Here is a 22,925-nt window from a genome sequence, read left to right on the forward strand (position 1 = left end):
ATGCGGGGCTGTGAGAGAAGCACGGACTGTTGTAGCGCTGCGGCTGCGAAGCCTGCAAAGAGCGCTGCTCCCAAATCAGAGCTTTCAAAAAAAAAAAAACAAAACCAAAAACCAAACACCACGACGTACCGAAACCACCACGAGGAGGAAATTCCTCAGGTTGGCCCGGTTGCCTGGGGAAGCTGTGGCTGCCCCATCCGGGAGGGCTCCAGGCCGGGCTGTACGGACCGCGGGCAGCCTGCTCTGGTGGGAGGTGTCCGTGCTGGGAACCTGGAGGTCCCTACCCACCCAAACCACTCTAGGACAGTGTGTACCCAGCCAGAGTGTACAATGGGGTGGCTCTTTTCAGGATACTACGAAAATGATTGAGAAGCGCCTGTCCTCGCGCTTCAGAATACATAACAACTGCTCTTGGTTGCCAGGGCTGAAATATTTTTTCTGATGTGTAGTACTGCCAAGTTACCTCGTATATGTGTAAAATTGCTTTTGGTTTGGACTTCTTCCCCCTGAGTATGTAGGCCAAGCCAGAAGCAACCGCCTGATGTAATAGAGCAATAATCTGTTCTGGTTTTGCCACTCCTGTGATCTTGTTCAAAGTATTTCTCGTATTAATTACATGACTTTCTATGTATGAATCACAGTTTATCCTTTGCATAAAGGGAACTATAGCTTGGGAAAGAGTAACACAGGAAAAAAATCATATAAACAAAGGAAGCCTAAAATTACTGGGTTTATAGGATTGGTTATCCCAGGTGAGTTAGATGTTTCTTTTTATGGTATGTTCCTTAGAAAATGCACAAAATCATTTCTCAGACTGGCCTCAGAAGCAGAGAATTTTTTCTTATGAAGCTTTACTGCTTAAGCTGCATTCTTCATGACTAACAGATAAAAAGACAATTATTTTTCTTAAAACTTGATATTTTTGGTAATATTATGCCATATTAAGTAAATAACCTACAGTATTTCAAAATCAACTTTATTTACCTGGTTTTAAGTTTCAGTGCTTGCACGTTTACTGACAGATGCGCTGAGCTTACTTGGGTTTCTTCTGAAGTAAGGCTCTAATTAGTGTCTAAGTTACTCATGCAATCATACTCACACAATTTCTAGCAGCATGACAAAATGCCTGGAGTGGCCGAAGCAGGCCAACACACTTGATTTACATCTTTTTCACCTCTGTTCCTGGTGGCCCTTCTGGCCACTGTTCGATTGCTGTCTCTCAGGTACCATACATAACACAGCAGTAGCAGAACTGGATCCTAAAGAGATTTGCTCTCCGTACAGTAACACTGGGAACACTTCCCAGAAAAGCACTACTGGTTAGACCTTTTATTGTTACTAGACAACTTGGACAATTTATGGTTTAAATATCTATTTCTGATGGAACACTTGCAGTACTTTATACATGTACCTTGGATAATATAATCATCCTCCTCATTATTTTTTCCTACTGGCAATGACTCTTTATGATATTTAAGGAATGAAAAAAGGGCAAGAAAACATACCATCCTTTGAAATTTTAAAAGTAATAGTTCCCTTAACTCCCTGAGATTTCTCAGACAGAAGTACGTATAGTCTGTCCAGTGTATACACAGTAAATCCAATGTGTCCATGAAATACTGAATTTATTGGATGTCAGTGAAAGATTGTGTGGAATGCAATACAGAATTGATCTGCACACAATAAAATCAGCCTGTCCAGAGTGCATAATGTATGATGCAAATGATTTCCATAGTGCAAATAAACCAATGCAGTTCATATACTATAGGTCCTGTGTGTCCCAGGTGTCCCAGAGGCACTGCACGTGTGACATAGAGACAGCATTTGTTATATCTGAAAGAATATATGTGAACAGCCCCTGCCCTAACAATTTGCCTGCCAAATGTCCAGAGGTCCTACATATACAGGTAAAAGGCCAGAGCTGATTTATGAAGCATTTGTCGAGTTCCAAAAGCAGTGGAGATGGCAGGTAGGAAAAATCCAGTTTTAGTTCTGAATTTGCCACCAGTTTGCTGCATGATCTTTCCCCACATGCTTATTAAAATAAGTCTGTGTTCTGGTTTCTCTCTCTGTCAAACAGGAATAACAGAACATGCCTTGCAGGACCAATGTTAAATCTAATGCTGCTAAAATAGTCCCAAATATTCTTATTAATACTCCATGAAATCCAAATTTTGTTACATTGTTTTGTGAAGCCCCTGTGAATATTTCAAAGAGGCAGCTCTTGTTTCACATTGGCTGGCTCACCAGTCTTTTTACCACAATATTTACAGATTTCAGATGCATTTAGGGAGGTGTTTAATAGCTGAAAGCTGTGTGAGAGGAGTTACCAGTTTTACTTGGTACAGACCGGACTCAGCAGTTTACAGCAATAATTTACATAATGGAACAGCACACCAGCTGAGGATTTGAGGCCAGGTGTGACTGATTGTCTCCAGCAGAGTGGAAGTGGAGACTAAAAAGTGGGATTTTGGAGATAAGTGTTGACCAATCAGTAAAGACAACCTGACTATGCAGATAAACGGGGCTTTCCACCACTCTTTGGAATATACGTCTTTGTGGGCAGCCCTGTAGCCTCTTCTGTAGTAAGGCTGCTCCTAGCCTTTTACTTAATAACTTGATCTTTCCTGTTCTTACCTACAATTCTGATTTTCCCATGGGAAGGCTTAACAATTTATTTTATTACTACTTTTCCAGACTATTAAATGGCACAATTTATCTTTATTTTGTTTCTTCTTCTTCTGAAAACTCTTTCAGAATTTATACTTACTGCTATTGTAGCTGTCACACAGGCTTTTTATTCTTAATAGAAATCTCTTAATTCTTTACAGCCTATCACTGGATATGTGCAGGAATCATAAAGGCATGTATTTATGTTCTAATCTTCCTAGCCAAAGTTTTTCATTGGATAAATTCCTTATGCTTTATTAAAAACATATGACTAATGTCATCTCCCTGATTATTATTTAACTGAATAAATGCAACTACTGGATTCAGGTTTTGGGCTTTTTTTAATTTCAGATTAAAATATAAAAATTTAATTCAAAAGACATAACGTTCTTCAAAATATTTCTAATGAGACAGCTGTCTAGAACCGAAAAAAACTTAGAATATATTTGACTTGTCTGTCAACAAGGGCTACAGTTCAACTACAAGATGTAAACAACTGAAAATGTTTTAGTTATTGTTAAGTGCTTAACTATGATGACAAGAATATTCAAAGATGCACTTCCAGGAAAGACATGTGTTGAAAAATAAGAGAGGATATATTTTGGCTTTGAACACTGCCCACATCAGTGTCAGCTTCTTTAAGCACTGTACTTGTAGTAGTGCTGCTGAATCTAGAGCAACAGCAATTTTACAAAATAATACCTACAAATATCATCATGGTTTAACCAAAGAGGCATGAGTAATAGTGAGAGACCTCATGTAAGCTCAGATCTTACACTTAGCTGAGAGCTTTCGTGAAGTTTAATTATCATGATGTTACCATTTTTCATTAAGATGCCCCTCTTGATGAGCAAAGTGTTTTTTTCTCAATTAGCTTACACAAGGCCTAGGAAAAATGGAAAGAATGTATATATAATCTGCCATCTTTTGAAGGGTGAACAGCAGAAGACTCTACTGAATTGACTTAGGCATGGAAAACTGGCTCAGTTGCTCATGAATGTTGAACCATCAGAACTACCGCCTCCATATCTGTCATCTGAAGTTCAGCATTTGCAATGCACTTGCACAGGGTAGAGGAAGGTCTCCCAGGTGTCTTAGGATTCCTGCTTCCTTTCAAAAGAGACACTTTTTACTTCAAAAGTGTTTTATTTCACTTACATGTAAGTAATCTGAGTATCTATAGACTAATCCTCCTTAAACAAATGTGTACTCCCTACCACTTCTCTAAGACTCATAGTGTGAAGCTTCTATTGATTTGTGTTTCTCACAAACTTCACAATGACAGCTCCTGCCTCTTAGGGCTATTTGACAGACTGCAGTCATTTTAACCTGAAACAATCATATTTTCATAACCAGAGGTAGAGTCCTCTGACAAACTTTTTTAGGAAAACCATCCAGCAGCTCTAGCACATTCAGAATTCAGGGGTTGTTTGGTGAGGCTAGATTTACCTCATACAGAACTTCAGCTCAGGGTGCTGAACCAGCTTTGTTCTCACTGTGTGCTCAAACTAAGACATTTGTAACTGAAAAGTGATGGCCTAGATACTGAGCAAAACAACTTACTTAAGATCCTACATTATGTGTGACAACTTGTTTCAGTAAGACTCATTTTGTCTGAGCTTTCTTAGTCATAAGAAAACACTATACCCAAAACATAAATAAGGAAAGCATCTTCTACCAAATGAGAAAGAAGTAATTAAAAGAAAGGAAAGCACCACATCTACTAGGAACAAGTACATATTCCACATCCAGATGTCAACAGTAGCATTTCTGTAAACTCCCTATTCATACTCAACGTTCACTCTCAAGAGTGGGAATTATTGACATGAATTGGAAGAGTGTGTTGAGGAAGAGACTGAAATGAGTCTGGAGGGTAAGATATTAGAGTATCTACAATTTAAGCTCATTTAGTTTTCTTCATTAGAACTTACTGCAGTTTGTGTCCTGCAGAGAATCATTGTTCTGTTACTAAAAATTTAACAGTGCTGATAAACAATATTTTGTTTTCTGTCTGTATTTTAGTGTGCAATACGAAAACATTGGGATTTGTTATTTTCCCTACAGCCTTGTAATACCTATGAATTCTGTCTTTATTTCTTAATTCAATGTTCAGGAATTTTGATACATATAATAAAATCAAATATGAAAGCAAGTCAGACAGTATTTGTACTCCTTAAGAAAGAAACCCTGTTTTAAGTAAAAGGCATTCTTCTCTTGAACAACTCCTGTTGAAGATTATAGTTGACCTCTCTAAGCCAGTCAGATTTTGACATCCCTGTTTACATTTCTGTAATATTTTATTCTGATTCTATGCTAAGAAAATACTTAAAAGCATGTTTTTAACTTCAGGCACATAATTAGTGTCCACCGGTTTCAATGAAATATATAAATAACTCTTAGAGTTAAGACAACATTGAAAGACTTTTTGGAATAGAAGTGAACCAGGGAATAAAAGCTTCTTTTGAACTGTCATTAGTTTGAACTGAACAATCTGCAGCATCACTGATCCTGGAACAGGAAAGGGGAAATCCCTTAGAAGAACTTCAGTTGCACTATCAATTTCTGTTTCTGTGTGTCTCCCAGAATGGTCTTTACAGAAACATGTTTGTCTTTGGAGAGCAATATTCACTTATGTTCAAATTAGCCACAACTTTAAAGTAATTTTTTGGAAGCCAAAGCATAAAATACAAGACATACTTAGAATTATGTGATGAAATAAGTATATGTCAGCAAATAAAAATCATTCATTTGACTGTTCTGCATTCACCTCAACAGCCATCAATTTTGTAGGCATCAATTTTTCAGGTGAATGAATGTGGTGGAGCCCTTTCCCCATACACAGCATTGTGTAAACAGGGCTCTGCACTGGGGCATGAGGCTTTGCTACATAAATCTTTAGCAAAACCTGCGTGGATGATTCTGGCATGCTTTTGCAGGTATGAGAAAAACCTCATAGTACCATCTGACTATGTATGATGTTAAGCATTGGTTAACTAACTTACCATCTCTTATTAAGAATTAATAAACCAATCTTTTTCCCTTTTGCAATATCATTAATATAATCCTTTGGTATTAGTGCTGTATTGATTATTTGTAATAGCCCATCTAGTAATTAGCCATCATTCTACAATTACTTAGCTTTCAATTCTTATATATTCTTATATTCTAGGCATAGTTTTCAAAGAGTAGCTTACTGATCAGACTTAACCTGATACCTCCATTCCCTGATGGTATATCACTTCACTAACAACAGTAAACATCAACTACTGTTTCAGTCAGGTAAAGCTTTTAACATGGAAAGCTTTGTCCATCTTCAGGGTTTTTTTCTAAAAGGCATTTAGCATTAATAAGTAATTGAAAAATTAAAAATAAAGCCTGAAAAGGGCAAGTTTGCTCTAAAATTTCTTTTCTTGTGGCTCTAAGAAGAGTATTCCTCTTAATATTGTTACGTTAATTTTCTAATTTATCTGAAGTGAAAATTAATATAATACCAAGGGAAGCACTCCCTCTCCGTTCCCTTAATGACACCTGTGGCCTGAGTCATGTTACAGCGATGCTGCTGGGGAGACCTCCCAATATCCAAAATGGTACATGTTTGGTTGGCACCAGCATATTTATGTAGCTACACTCACTGACAACATACAAACCCCTTTGCCTCAGAATGTTTTTCGAATGTTTTTCAAATGTTTTTTCCCACAGTCATGGTTGTAGCCCTCAGTTTCAGTCTTCTGCAATCACTGCTCTATCAGAGCTGAAAATGTGGCTTACAGTATTTGCAGAGCTCTTTTTTTTTCACAATATCTTGAGCACGAATTTATTCATTAGCTTAAATCAAGCTAAAAAGAAAACACAAATAGGGCTGGTAGATTGCTGTTATCTTGCTATAATACTTCTCCATCCTATTATTATGGCTAGCATTCCCAAGTGGATAGAATGACCTGTTATCCTAACCCAGATAACTGGCTAAAATACAATTTTTCATGGACCAATCATGCTCAATGGTCCAGATTACCCAAATTAGGGGAATCATTGGCCCAGATTCCCCAAATCAAGGAAATCAAGTCTCAGTATAAGTGCCCATTGAAAATCTGGAAAACGTGTAGTCAACATTTAAACAAAAAGTTCATCAGAAACAAATGCAAAGTATTGCGCCTTGGATGGAATAACTCCATTCAATAGCACAGGATGAGGGGCAACTGTATAAGAAGCAGCTTTGAAGAAATTGATGTGGTGGACAGCAAGTCAAATATGAATCTGTTGAACAGTAAGCAGTTGAACGTGAAGCAGTGTGTCCTTGCAGCAAGGAAGGCCAGCTGCATCCTGAGCTGTTTTAACAAGAGTGTAGTCAGAAGGCCCAGGGAATAGATTCTTTCCCCTCAGCTGGACAAGTCTCCTAGTCTTGGACCTACTTTGAACAGGGCTCAGAGCTGACCTCCAGAGGTGTCCAACCTAAGTTATTGTATGATCATGGAAACATGATCACCCTTAGCACTCAATTTCTCAAACTGCAGGCTCTTTTAGGGAAACTGTAACTTAATCCCATCACAGATCCACTAGGTAGAATCAGTGCTTGTCAAGAAGAAATGGACAAAACTGATCCTGTTTGTTTGAAAAGTAAATGTTGATTGGAATTTGGGGAAGGGTTATAGACATCTAGAAATTAGAGAAGAACTGTTCATGAAAAATAAGTCTGTATCCAGTGCTCATGAGTCAAGTCAATTTAAATCAAGGTTAAGTTAATATAATAAATACAATCAGATCAAGGTTTTGCACATCAGGAGATCAAACATAAATATATTTTGGGAACAGATATGAAAAGTTAGCAACATCATGTGGGTCCTGATCATATGAAGCCTGGCATGTTAGTCAAAGAGGAGTTAGCAAGAAACTTTCCTGCCATATTAGTATCAGGAAAAAGAACAAATACTTCCAAACTACTTTGAACAACTATAAGATTAAAAAAAATCTAAGTCTGTGTATTACTGGTACTGCAAAGGAACAGCTGTATATTAGCTAAACTCTTAAACTGCACTGTATGGGTTCACACATAGAAAAATTAAAACAGTAAGATTAATAGATTTCAGATTGTCTCATAATACATCATATTGATATTTTTGTCTGACCTAAACTAGGGGCTCAATCAGGGATCTTGCTTCACTGCCAAAAAGATCAACTTAAGTTGCTTTTCAATGTAAATTTTAAGTAAGTAATCTCTTAAATGTTTAGGCTGCTCACTAAATATGTTTTCAGTCCTATAAAACCACATAATTGCTCATTACTGTATTCAGTAGAAATAGTCATGTATTTATTATGCACATGCTTCCAAGTGTTGTCAGGCTGACAGTCTATGCCAAAGTCAATTAAGTAGAGGGTTCCAAAGTGGTTGGGAAATTATATACGATGAGCAGGCAGAGAATGTTTCTTAGGCAAAGGTGCAATTCTGGATGTCAAACATGGTCAGAGGCATTGTTGAGGTGTATTAAACCTTGCGAACAAACAGAAGAGTTGTTGTAACATATAATTATTGAAGAAAACATTGACACAATTAAACCTCTAACTAATGTCTATTTGCACAATATTCACATCGATCCTGAGGAGTACAGGTTTTTCATTTGTGAATTCCTTTCTTCTGTAGTCTTTCTGTTTGCACCACATTCTTATTGTGAGCAATTGATTTTGTACCTCCTGTTGCAAAACAAGTAGTTTGTTTATGCTGTTGTGCGTAACAAGTTTCAAAACCATGATTAATTTAGTTAAAGAACTGCGCAGTGACTACACGCTACGTAGTGCCAAAATAAGCTGTCTAAACACAGGTATCAAGTTTGAGAGACCTCCTCTGTGTATCTGAAGCATCCAAATGACAAATACAACACAGAACATGTAAGACACCTGTGCCCTGTGATCTCAGATGATAACAGATATCTAAATTTAGAATAACAGGTCAAACTCTTACTCTCTGAAAGCCTCACTGAGGCTGTTGGAGACATGCTAAACTTTTAGGACAGCATATGTTTCTTAATATTGTAAGGTTTCGGTTTGCACCTTATTCTCAGAGTACTTCACCAATATTTCTGCACTGAGACTCAGCAGCACTTCTGCACTTGGTATTACAGCTACACTGTGGAATAACTGAGGTTCTGGGAGTTTAAAAGCCACATTCAGCTCTCCCAAATCCTTCTTCAGTCTTTGTGTCCAGCATTTGCTACTGGCAAAGCCTCCAGCCAGCCAACCAAAACACTATTGCTTTTAGGTGCAATTTGGGTGGTGTTTGGCCTTACATAACTTCCTCCAGGATGATCGCCTGGAGCCATCAGAACCCTTGGATGTAGTCTTAATGGGCAACTTGACCTGGCTGATTTATAGAAGGCAGTCTGAAAGGAGAAAATTAAGGGTCTACAATATACAAGCTTGTGCTGTTGTAGTGAATAGCAGGTTGTAGTGGTAAATGAAGGATCTACTCACTAGGAAGGTGAGAATCTCCAAAATGTCCAGGGGAACATGCTTGTCTTCACCTTTTTTGTTCCTTAAATAATGAAATACATGGAAAATGGCTGTGAGAATCACTGTTTGGAACAAAATGGTTTAGTTCCTTAACATTTCATATAGGTGCTTAAACTTAGAGATGTAAAGGAAGCCATCAAAATAATTATTTTGTTAACTAATTTAAGACAGCAGATATGTTCTTTTGATTCAGCTTTGTTAAACACAGCCATTTAATTAGTAAAATTATATAATTGTGCTCTGGTATATCAAATTAACAAATGCAAGATACATTCAATTCAAGATTAACTACTTTCTTGAATATGCACAGGCCAAAGACAGGACCTAAGAGAACAAGGAGGATGGACATTTACGCAAGTATGAAAGGATAGGGAAAGAAAGAAAACTCAAGACTGTACCTGCTAATGTAGATGTGATGTGATCTCCAGTCGGCCCTACGGGAAGCAGAAGGAAAATGGGAAGAAAGAAAGGGGGGCAAAAGTGAGGATTTGGCACACAGGAAGAGAGGTCAGAGAAGAAGACTAAAGACAGTTGACTGGCCAACATGCTGGGTGCCAGACACTTCGGGATTCTGGTCTTAAATGAGCCACCATGTGGCTGTGAACAAATGGCTCCACCTTTATGTTTCAATTTCTCATAAGCAGGGTGATATTTATCTACCAGTCTTACAAAATGTCATAGAGATAATTAATAAATGTTTGGAAAGTACTTTGGAGATGAAAGGCCAAATTCACAGTAATGGCTAGGAGGACATCGAATTGACTTTCTCACTCCTTTTCAGCAAAAGCAGTCTACACTTACAGGAAGCATGCAAAAAAAAAAAAAAAAAAGTTTTGTTATTGCTGTCTACTCTCTCTACCTATTTTCACCTGTATTTAGCTAATGTTTGATTCAAGCAAATCATATGTGTACAACTATTTATCAGCTAAAGTCAGTCATGTGCCCAACCGATTGTCAGATTAGATTCCAAGATTAAATGATGAGTAGATTGCTATATTTTATCATTTATCTACAGAAATATCTCATAAACACTTTCAAATATAAACAATAATAACTGGTAAGTTATAAAGAAGTGACAAGTGTATTAGTCATCAGCTCTCTCAAGCCGGGACCATTTTTCAGGTTTATTTTTGTGCCTTAGTATCAAAGTAAGCTGTTAATGTCTGGTGTTCATCAGAATTCTGTATTATTAAAATATAGGATACATTTGTCCTTGCTTATTGCAGGGGGATTTGACCAGGTGACCTTTAAAGGTTCTTTCCAACCCAAATCATTCTATGATTATTTCATCTCACATCAAAAGCCTTAGGCAGCTTTGTGAGTTTTTTGGTCACGATCAGACCAGAAGCAGGCTGGTATTGTGGGCTGGTAAAATTCTGGTTACTTACTTTCCCTAACGATTCCTTTATTCTAGGCTGAGGTCTTTCAGGATGACAAGGCAGTCTTAGCTGTTAGGCCATTAGTGTCTTATAGGTGCCATAAATCAACTGCAATTTATATCCAATTAAATATGCCTGTCCTTTCCATGAGTCTGTTTAAAGTCTTGTGTGTCAGGCTTTTTACATGCAGCTTTCTATGAAAGTCACAACAACTTGACTTAATTTGGTAAAGCTGAATAACAGAAGAAAGCTCAGTTGAGAAAGTTCACTAGCTTTATAAATAAAATAGTTTGTTCGTGGTATATTCAAACAAATTATTTAATAAATATATTTGAACTATATTGCTAGTTTATTGCCAATGAAGATTTGCTGTGTTTGGATCAGGTACTGCCACTGACGTAAGTAAACTGTCATGATCTAACACAGTAAGAGAAAAGACTGCTAGTCAGCAGACATGCTATTCTAATCAATTGATTAGTCTGCTTCTGTTTCTCCTGCACCTAAGTATTGAGTAAACCATTCTGCTGGTCTAAGGAAAACAAGAAAAACTGTTGAAATACCAAAATATTATTGCATGCTGAAAATTTTCTTTTATAGCATAATACATTTTTAGTTTGGGGCAACCCAGTGAAAAACAATTTATCATCGCTTCAGGATAGGAAGCAGGGGTGAGTGCTTTATTGGCCAAACAAAAAGAAAACTGGGTCATCCAGCCCATTTTCAAATGGAAACACAACCAAACACACATATAGGTTTTGTTAAAAAAGAAGACAGTAAGTTGTCATTATTTAGCAAACAAAGTAACAGCTAGTTTTAAAACAAACATGGACTGTATCTCCAAACCACCGCAGACAATCACCATTTCAAGAGCACCACATATAACATTACTCGAGAAGTTGCAAAACGTGGCATTACATCAAAATATTCACATCTGAATATGAAAGAAAAACAACAATGTTTTGGGGGCTTGAGTGGCTTAACTGAAAATTGGATGGAACCACTAAAAATTCACTGCTTGCTACTGATACCAAATTGAAATGAAATAGCAGCTTGCTAATCAGTAGTCTTGGTTGCATCCTGTCTCAGGCTTTGTCACTGATACAGGGTGCAGCTATACTGCAGTCTCTAATACCAATCTAGTTATGGGAGCACTGAATTGAGCAGAAGCTACACTGTCTGTCTTGGAAATCGGATACCTGCCCAGACAGTAAGTCAATGTCAGCGTTTGTGCTGCATACCTACAGATACTGATCCTGAACTAATACTGCACTTGCTATCAACTATAGTAAAGGCATGTCAATAGTGTCAAATATTTTCCTTTGTGGTTTATCAGCAGCTTGATAATTGTAGTGACAATCCACTGGTCAGAGTATATTTTTGGTTCTGTCATGGATCTTTAGTGTATTCCCAAACAAGTGCATGTTTTGTCTTAGCTTCCTGTGCTTTAAAAAGATAGAGACTTTCTGAAGTCTTTAAATCTTTGTGAATTAATAGTGTCCTGCTGAGTAAATTCAGAGTACTGTCATATGCAGTCATGTCTAGTTTTATATCCTCCAATTTTCTCATCTATAGAATGCAGATTATTTTATGTGTTATAATTAATGGGTCACTAAAAGGTTAAATTTATGAATGTCAGTCAAGTATTCTGAAGACCTGGAAATGGAGACAATATTCAAAGAATATTTTTATTTGTTGCACCATAAAGCTTAGCACCATAAAGTCTAACTCTACAGAGAGGCCAGGGAGCAGGAGACAAGGAACAGTGACGTTATTGTGCTCAAACTCATATTAGAACAATGACCATTATAAACTGATGGTGCTTTATCAACTGAATGGAACAATGGCTGAGACTTAGCACCCAGTAGTCTATTCATTATCAATCAGAGAGATCATTAAAATGAGGTCAGGTCTCTGGGCTAATAGTGTTTGGCTGTTTGTTGAGAATTGTTTGTACAGGAACAAGTCTGTAGGTTAGTGTACAGATCTACTTTACTAAAAAAATGAGAAACTCAAAAGGGCTAAAACTCAGCTGGGCTCCTACTCTAGTGCTATCAGTCAGATGCTGGCGTGGTCCAGGCAGGATGCTGAGCACTTTTTAAAATCCCAGTGGAAAGTGTGCAGTTTGAAAGGTATGTTCTTTGGGAAGAAAAGTCACACTGATAACACCTAAACACATATATTTACATGTTGTCCACCATACAGGGTGCTCCTCAGGGAACAAAAAAAAATGGACAAAGCTAAGTATTGTGGCCACCACTATATTTTTCCTCACCTATTTGATTATTCTCTCTCTCTCTGTGTTTACCTTTCTCTCTCTCCCCCCCTATATATATAAATATATATTTAGAGCTTTAAACTAGATGTGAAGGGGGAGGGGGACAAAGCCAGGCTAGTCAGTAGTAAGCCCGGAAGTGGAACTCCAGTGCCCGAGAGATGGTGTGCTGGCAAGGACCGCCAGCATGTCACCACAGAGTGAGTGGGGGTGAGTACATCTGGTAATGGAAAGGATGAAACTGGCACTGAGGGGTTAGATATTCCAAGGACTAGTCAATTGGGAATGAACACTATTCCCTTTATGAGGGCTGAGGGTTCACCAGCCCAGATGAAGTGTGTTTACACTAAAGCACACAGCATGGGTAGTAAGCACGAGGAGTTGGAAGTTACTGTAGGGCAAGGAGACTACAACATAGTTGCCATCACGGAAACGTGGTGGAGTGACTTGTTTAACTGGAGTGCAGCTATGGTGGGGTATAAAGTCTTCAGGTGGGACAGGAAGGGTAGGAGAGGAGGCGGGGTAGCCCTCTATGTTAGAGAGTGCTTTGATACCCTCGAGCTCAATTATGGTGATGATGGGACTGAGTGCCTGTGGGTTAAAACAAGAGGAGCCCACAAGAAGGCAGATATTGTGATCGGAATCTGTTATAGACCACCCAGCCAAGAAGAAGCAGCTGATGAGCTCTTCTATAAACAACTGGGAGTAGTCTCAAGATCGCTACCTCTTGTCCTTGTGGGAGACTTCAGTCTTCAGGATGTCTGCTGGAAGTACAATACAGCAGAAATGAAGCAGTCTAGGAGGTTTCTGGAGTGTGTGGAAGACAATTTCCTCATACAACTGGTGAGTGAACCAACAAGGGAAGGCGCCCTCCTGGACCTGCTGTTTGTCAACAGAGAAGGCCTTGGGGGGATATGTAGCAGTAGGAGGATGCCTGGGACAAGCGATCATGAGTTGGTAGAATTTTCAGTTCTAGGTGAGGTGAAGAAGGGGATTAGCAGAACAGTCATATTAAACTTCCAGAGGGCAGACTTTGGACTGTTCAGAAGGCTGTTTGACAAAGTCCCACAGGAGACAGTCCTTAGGGGCAAGGGAGCCCATGAGGGCTGGGTGCTCTTCAAAAAGGAAATCCTAGCAGCTCAGGAGAAAGCCATCCCTGTGTTCCAGAAAAGGAGCTGGCGGGGAAAAAAACCAGCTTGGTTGTGCAGGGAGATCTTGAGGGATCAAAAAGAAGAATGTCTATGAACTATAAAAGAAGGGACAGGTGTCTTGGGAGGAAGTGAGATTGTGCAGAGGAAAAATCAGGAGGGCTAAAGCCCACCTAGAGCTCAGATTGGCCAAGTTGGTGAAAGATAACAAAAAACCTTTCTATAAATATGTTAACAATAAAAGGAGGATGAGGGAGAATATTCAGTCCCTGTTGGATGTAAATGGAACAATTATGAAAAAGGATGAGGACAAGTCTCAGGTACTTAATGTTTTCTTTGTCTCAGTCGTTAATAGTAAGGAAAGTTATTCCATGTGTGTACATACCCAGCAGTTAGAGGAGCAGAACAAAGCTCCTATGATCCACAAGGAGGTGGTTAAAGACTTGCTTGCCCAGCTAGACACCCACTAGTCTATGGGGCCTGATGGGATCCACCCAAGAGTATTGAGGGAGCTGGCGGATGTGCTGGCCAAACCCCTTTCCATCATCTTCCAACAGTCCTGGCTGACTGGGGAAGTCCCACTGGACTGGAGGCTGGCTGATGCTGTGCCCATCTACAACAAGGGTCGCAGGGAGGACCCAGGAAACTACAGGCCTGTCAGTCTGACCTCAGTGCCAGGGAAAGTCATGGAGCAGGTGATCTTCAGTGCTATCATGAAGCACATGCAAGAGAACCGGGTGATCAGGCCCAGTCAACATGGGTTCACAAAAGGCAGGTCTTGCCAGACTAACCTGATTGCCTTCTATGACAAAGTGACCCACCTACTGGATGAGAGAAAGGCTGTGGATGTGGTCTTCCTGGACTTCAGTAAAGCCTTTGACACAGTTTCTCACAGCGTTCTGCTTGAGAAACAGTCAGCCTCTGGCCTGGACAGGCGCACACTGTCCTGGGTGGAAAACTGGTTGGATGGCCGGGCCCAGAGAGTGGTGGGAAATGGTGTGAAATCCAGCTGGAGGCCAGTGACAAGTGGGGTTCCCCAGGGCTCAGTGCTGGGTCTAGCCCTGTTCAATGCCAATGGCATCTTGGCTTGTATCAGAAACAGTGTGACCAGCAGGTCCAGGGAGGTTATTCTCCCTCTGTACTCGGCACTGGTGAGACCGCACCTCGAATCTTGTGTTCAGTTCTGGGCCCCTCACCACAAGAAGGATGTTGAGGCTCTGGAGGGAATCCAGAGAAGAGCGACAAAGCTGGTAAAGGGGCTGGAGAACAAGTCTTACAAGGAGCGGCTGAGGGAACTGGGGTTGTTTGGCTTGGAGAAGAGAAGGCTGAGGGGAGACCTCATTGCTCTCTACAGCTACCTGAAAGGAGGTTGTAGAGAGGAGGGAGCTGGCCTTTTCTCCCAAGTGACAGGGGACAGGACAAGAGGGAATGGCCTTAAGCTCCGCCAGGGGAGGTTCAGGCTTGACATCAGAAAACTTTTTTCATGGAAGGGGTCATTGGGCACTGAACAGGCTGCTCAGGGAGGTAGTTGAGTTACCTTCCCTGAAAGTATTTAAAAAGCAGGTGGATGAGGTGCTGAGGGGCATGGCTTACTGATTGATAGGAATGGTTGGACTCGATGATCCTGTGGGTGTTTCCCAACCTAGTGATTCTGTGATTCTGTGATATATATATTACAATAACAGATGTTCAGGTAATTCAACCACCATTTAATATATATCTCTATAGCTAATAGCACTGGACTTATCACACTAAAAACTCTTGATCAGCTAACACCCAGTGTCATTAACCTTACTATATCCTCCCAAGGAAAGAAGATCCTTACATAGTCAGTGAAGAGGTGCTGAAGTTCAGACAGACATCACCTTCATTGACCGTCTCCAGAGCCCTCTCACCACTGCATGCTTTCCCAATGTGTTTGCCATGTGCTTTCTGATGTGAAATAGCTTTTGGTGACCAATCTGCACAAGAATGGTGGGGTAAAGTGCAGCAGTGACAGAGCAGCAGTATAGCAAAGAATATAGCTGCAAGAGCAAAGAATCTGTGGAATCGAGGTGGGGGGGACAAGAAGGGAAGCAGAATTAGTAAAAGTAAAATGTGAAATGCAACATTTTATTCATTTATCTCAGGTGTTAGGAAAAACATCGGATTAAAGAACAGCTGGAATAAAAGGATGCGAGTGGCTTCATTGGCCAGGTCAAAAAGTTTATTCTGTCACAATATGATAAAAGAAAGAGAGAAAAATGGGTTCATTGGTCACGTACAGTGCTATCACTAGTATGAAAGAGGTAAGGAAGTTAACTTGTAGCCAAGCACACAAAAGAACATAAGTTTTTCTGCAAATATAAGGAGTATGGTACACACTGTCCTTATGTTCTCCTCTCTCCAGTATAACTTTGTGGAAGTTAAACTGAAATTCCATTGCTGCCTCTGGGACAATTGATCAGTACAATCTTTGTACTTTGGTGTAGATCAGTGGATATGGGAAGTGGGTTTTAGGTAACAGAAGAAGATGATGTTTGCAGCCTCATTGGAAAGAAGGGCGATCAATTAAAGGAAGATGTTGAAGGTAAACATCAGGCCAGATTGTGGCAGGTTTTATGGGCCTTGTGAGATGCTAGGCACCTTCAAGATTTTCTTGATATCAGAGATTTGAATAATAGGACAACTGTTTGGGTTGGAAAGGACCTCAGAAGGTCTCTTGCCTGATCTCTTGCTCCAAGCAAGGTCAGCTATGAGATCAGGTTACTCACAGCTTTATCCAGTCTGCTCTTGAAAACTTCCAAGGTTGAAGACTGCAAAACCTCCTGGACAACCCGTTCCACTGCTTTACTGTCCTCTTATGTGTCTTCTTTTATCTCATCTGAGAAGTTAATTAATGCTACCAGCTGCCAAGTATCTCCTGTATCTGTTCCTGCTTCATCCTTGATACTCGCACCTTGGAATTGCTCTTATTCTGCTAAGGAGGCATAGCTAGCTGAATTTTTTCTTTTTACAGAGTTCATACAGTATGAGTTGTGGCAGGGTGATGAGAATAAAATACAAGGGGAATGATGCTGTGCTATAAGCTTTTAAAAAGTGCTTTCGTTCAGGGGTTTGCAAAGCATTAGGAGATGACACTGCCATGTTATGAACAGTCTTACAGTTGTAATTAAGTTCTGGAAGCTAAAAGGCTATAGTGAAGTGACTTTAGGAGGTCCTACTTCAGTACAAGCTGAAAATATTCTCACTGCCATCAAAACAATGATTTCAGTCCCCAGAGATGTTTTTTGAAAGAAGAGAAGCAGCTGTGCGAGCATTCTTGCCAAAATAACCAACAAAACAGTAAAGAGTAAGTGGCTGTATATTTTGTGCCCTGAGAGTCTCGGGAATTCAAAGTGAGAGCAACAGCTGTGGAAGAAGCAGTTAGGAAACAGAAAAGCACAGCAAGATACTCTATGATACAGATTTTTATTCATTCTGATGTGTGCGTATGTGCCAGGATGTTCATCAGCTCTGAGAATTAAAAATCAACAACGTCGTTTGTGTCCCAGACAAAGCAATGATAATGCACAGAGGGGTGGCATTCTGGTCTTTCATCAAATCTCTGCTTGCAGGAAAACAGCTTGCTAGATAAAGCTACTGTGTAGTAAGATCCTTTCGTAATGCACACTCTAAACCTGGCTGGATTACCCAGGAAATTTCCTCCAATTAATAATCCTTCCTGTTTGAAGATGGCTTTTTTTGATAAATCTGTACAGATTGCAGTGTGCTCAAGGGAGAGTATTGGCCCAATTACACCACTCTCTTACTCCTCAGGTACAATGCAAGATTTCCAGTCAGGATGTTGCAGCTGTTATACCACTCTGCACAGCGGTACTACGCAATCATTTAGGCCAGGAAACAGAGATTACTTCATACCAGTGCAGAGCTGGTGACGATTCTTAAAAATTCTCAGAGATAAAGTTTTATTTCACAATAAGACAGTAAGTAAATAAATACATGAAGCAATGGCACCAAGGTCAAGCAGGAAGCCTGCTTAATAACTTTCAGATGCGAAGGACAGTCTAATGAAAAATGACAGTAAGACATGGAAAAATGAAAATATCCTCAGCTTGTTCACCTCAGCCACTGAGTTTACCAAATATATTTAGACTGCTATTGGGTCATACAGAAGCTGCTCCATAGGCAGTAAGAACTACTTGATCCAAGCACACACTGCACTCTATCTGTTGAGAAACAAAATCTAATGAAATGCTTCTAAGTCATTTTTCTATACACAATGTCAGTACTATTTGAAATCAACTGATGTGTATTCTGCAAATCAGAAATTGTCAGATGTATAATAAACCCTTGCAAGAAGACCCACTTATTGTCTATAGTTCTGTTATGAAGTCTCACTTTTAAAGATTAATTAGTTAGAAAATCATTGTAAATTAATCATATTCATGCCTAAGCAGAATTCCCTTTTGTTATATCTCTCAATTAAAAAAAAAAAAGCAAATGCTTAGGTGGAAAACCACAGAAAAATTTTCTAATGCTAAAATGCAAATCTAAAGAACTTCAGTGAATCCAGCTATTTTTAATTAATCTTGCTAATTAGCGCAGTAAAAACCTCAAAACTGAAGATGATAACCAAAGGCTAGCACTGCCAATTGTCTGTCTTCCTATACAGGAAGCAAGTCAGCCTACATTGGCATTTGTGAACTTGTTTTATTACTTAACAGCTAGCAGCAGCTAAGTAAACAACAAGGTACTCTAAGGGCCATTTTGTTGTTACTGTTGTCTTCTTAAGAAGACTATTTTATGCTGGAGCATAAGATTTATTGCATCCACCTCAGTGCCTGACATTCTGGCTTTGCTCTGAAACAACATCCAGTACTGCAGAGCAGATTTCAGTAAATGTGTAATTCACTTGGAAATTTGCACACACTAGTGCAGGAGATATAAGGGCTTAAACCAATCCCTTTCTGACATCAGCTTATATGCTGAAGCATGAAATTTGGTTCTCCTTGTACTGGACTCTATGATAAAAGAATATCATTAGGACTCATAAAACTAGTCTATTAAAAAACCAACAAATCAGCATTTTAAACTAGGAATTACTGTTGCATTACTTTTCACCCACCATCTGTGTGCAGCACGAATATTTTTACTTGTAAATATATTACAAACCCACCACCCATCAGTGTTTTTTCTCTTATGAAATTAAATTACAAGGAAACAATAATACCTGCTATTTGGATGTCTCATTCAATCATTTTTCCAGTTCTAATGAATACAATTGTAGATAAATTATCCCACACATCATAGAATCATTAAAGTTGGAAAAGACCTCTAAGATCATTGAGTCCAATCCTTAAACTAACACTGCCTACTCCACCTCTAAACCAGGTCCCTAAGTACCACATCCACACATCTTTTAAATATCTCCAGGGATGGTGACTCAACCACTTCCCTGGGCAGCCAGTTCCAGTGCTTGGCAACTGTTTCTGGGACGAAATTTTTCCTAATATCCAATTTAAACCTCCCCTGGTACAAATTGAGGTCATTTCCTCTCATCCTATGAGTTGTTACTTGGGAGAAGGAACCAACACCACCACCTCCTTTCAGGTGGTTGTAAAGACAATCATAGTAATGCATAGGACATAGCGACTTGTGAAAGTGAATTTTGACTTTCTTCAGGTTCTATGTCAACATGACAAATGGAAGATGCTTTTGTCCTCCGATTTAACAAAATAACTGTTTCATGAGATCTGCTGTGTGAGGTTTTCTGTCAGAGCTCACCTAGCTGTGGAATCCTTAGCCTTCTGCCCCATGAGAACTAGATGAGAATATGTTCTTTTCAGGTATTGAGATAAAATGTCTAGGCTGTCCAACAAGCGTGGTGGTTTAAAACAGCAAACATAAAAACTGTGATAAAATTAAGATATATACAAATTCACCATTCAGTGCAGTCAATCAATTTTTTTGTACTGATTAGTTTTCTAACTGTGACTTCATAAAGAAAAAGTAGCCTGTTACTATGGAAATAGTAATTTAAACATGGAAATAGTAATGCACATAGGCGGAACATGTGAAGAAAAGCCAGGGCCTCAAAATCCTGTTCCTCACACTGCCAACTCACACAGCTTTGGCTTAGATTTCCTTTCCATATTTATTTCAGTCAGGCATTTTGAGTTCTATGGACACTTAGAGCATTCAGAGCACTAAGCATCATATTCATCATAAAATGACAGCGAAGAACTATAACCCTCAGGACTGAAAGCTTTAATAAGATTTCAGCTGTTTCGGTCCCAGGTTGTTTTGACATGTATGAAGGCTGATTTGTACCAAAGCTTCAAGTAAAGAAAAAAAAAAAAAGCCTAGAGAGGAATAATAAGGACAACGGGTAAATGGGAAGCCCTCAGCATAGCCTAAGGCACAAAGAATGAAGTACAAAAACACGTGAAGCCCAACAAACTGTTTGACAGCATAGCCTCTGGCACATTAGAATTTGAAAACCTAAGAGTTTCCTTTGAAATAACTCCTCTCTCCAAACCTGGAAAAAACTACTTTTTCTCTCCTTGGTGTCCAAGTGGCTATATTTGCTCACTAGCAAGCACTAAGTCCAAATGTCTGTAGCAATGAGAACAAAAGTACAAAAAGCACTTGAGAGCAACACATTCAATAAATCAATCTAGGTAAGAATCTAATCAAACAGGGTGTCATAGAACAAACAGCCATATCTTCAATTTTGCCTCAAAGCCTTGCAAAGCTATTATTTCCCCCTTTCTCCAGCCTACTCAGACATGTTCTGGTCTGCCCAAGGTCACACTTAGGCAGGTCCATTTTGTGTCTGCAGGACCATGCTTCATGGGACTGTAACCTATCTCAGCCAAAACGACGAAGTCCCTGATTCTAGATCACCCATATGAAGAGTGACACCAGCAGGCTGCTAGTATGTACCTTCAGCCCATCCTGCTCAGACCTGCCTACTCCTTCAGAACAATCTAACCTCTGTGATTTATCTCCAGGAAAATATCAGTTGTACGTAGTATTAAACACAGTACTTACTGTCAGAGAGGCACTCCCAACAGGAAATAGAAGCAAGCACATGAATGTCCCTCTAGGCTTCCTAGTTCAGCTTACAAAAAGCAGACTTACTGGGCAGGCTGACACTACACTCAGATTGCATTTGGTGCAGTTCTCCTTTCCTTTTCCATTAGACAGATGTATTATCAATATGCCCCGGTCCAAGATAATGCAGATGAGGCAAACAAAATGTTTGTTATTGTAAGATAGAGCACTTTATTTTTTAAGATCCCTGAGCATTCACTACTAAAAAGGTATACCTGGAAAGATGATCCCATTTTCAAACAAGACAGTTACCATAGTGCACCTGGTGTTGATTTTTCAAAGCCCATGAGGGACTGACATGCCAGATAGTGAACAAAAGACAGTTCATAAACAAGAGACAAACCCCAATCTTTTAGTTCTACCTTTCTGAGTCGAAGTACCACTCATAAGAACTTCTCAACTCTTTTTCAAACTTTAGCAAAGTGCACGACAAGTTGGTCTGTAATAATGAAGGAAAGATTATCAGACTTGAAGGTCAAACAGTGTTCTCAGCTACAGGAACATAAGAGAAAAGCCATTGTACTCATTAGAATTATTTCAGTTTTACACTGAAGAACACAGAGTAGACTTGGAAAAGCCTATTTTTGTATCCTCTTCTACTTAAATCATCAGACAAAAGACTGTGCTGGGAGTATTTTGCAAACAAGCTGCTTGACCCAGCACTTTTAGAAGCTTTAAGGTATGCAATCAGACAGTAAAAACTAATGACAGACTGATGCTATGCTAGTTCTTGGCTATTTTTGCAACAGCCTTAATATCTGCCGTATGAAAGTGATGAAATTATGCTTTTTATTCAAAAAATAAGAATTTTCTGCATCTGACCTATGCAGAATTTTTGTGCAAAGGAGTTTTCATGTTGTTTTAACAGTGTATTAGAAGTAAAGACTGAAGAAGCTGACTATACTTCAAGCTTATAAAAGCGTTCAGAATTCTTGTTTAGTTTGCAGTAATAGGACTTTTAAAGTAGAACGATTAGAAGGTTTTCAAGGTTTCTTGTGCAATTGATAATCTAGATTATTAACCTAAAGAAATAAACCACATATCTTTACAGAGATTCTGGTACACAGATGCAGATCCCTGGTTGTATAAACTAACCGAACTCCTTTCAAATCCTAATCTCTCGATCAAATTAGTAGAAGCATTACTGCAAAGCCAACCCAATTAATTTCAGCAGTTTGAATTTTCTTAGGCTGGTATAAGTTAGTAATGTAGGTTCAACTGAGAAGTTAATGTAGAGATCAGTGTTGCATCTAAAAATTTACTCTCATGGATTCTGTGGCTACGATATCTGAATACAAAATAACCTAGGATCAGAACTGAAAACGTTCAAGAAAAAAAAAGACAACCCCCCTGCCCAGAAATGCAATATTCTATGGCCATGCTCTCTCCATTCTAGAGACTTCATCTGCCTGTCTTATATTCAAGGTTTCATTCTTTCTTTGACTATCACTGGATTCACCCAACAGCCAGCAGTTTCAGCTTGCTCTCTTGTGGCCAACATTAGAGCTACAGTTGTCCTGGTACTGTTCAGTTCCAAGAACCTTCAAGAGCGATTCACCTATAACACAACAAGTTTCCTCAGATTACAGTCACTTACAGCTGGATCTAGTAAATGACTCAAGTTTGAACCCACAATCAAGTCATCATGGCTTAACATCCAACCATCAGTTCACCAAGCATCAGCTTAGATACAAAGCCAAGTACCTGCAGATTTCTAGCCTACAGCATGGAAACTTGGCACTGCTGAGCCCCAAAGGTATTATTGACGCTACCCTGTATATCTTGTGTCCATAAAATCATCTGACATAAATGTACTGCCAACATCTTAAAAGAGGTCTTCAGTACTGATAGCAGTTT

This window comes from Phaenicophaeus curvirostris, chromosome 7 (genome assembly GCF_032191515.1).
Source record: "Phaenicophaeus curvirostris isolate KB17595 chromosome 7, BPBGC_Pcur_1.0, whole genome shotgun sequence".
Lineage (NCBI taxonomy): Eukaryota > Metazoa > Chordata > Aves > Cuculiformes > Cuculidae > Phaenicophaeus > Phaenicophaeus curvirostris.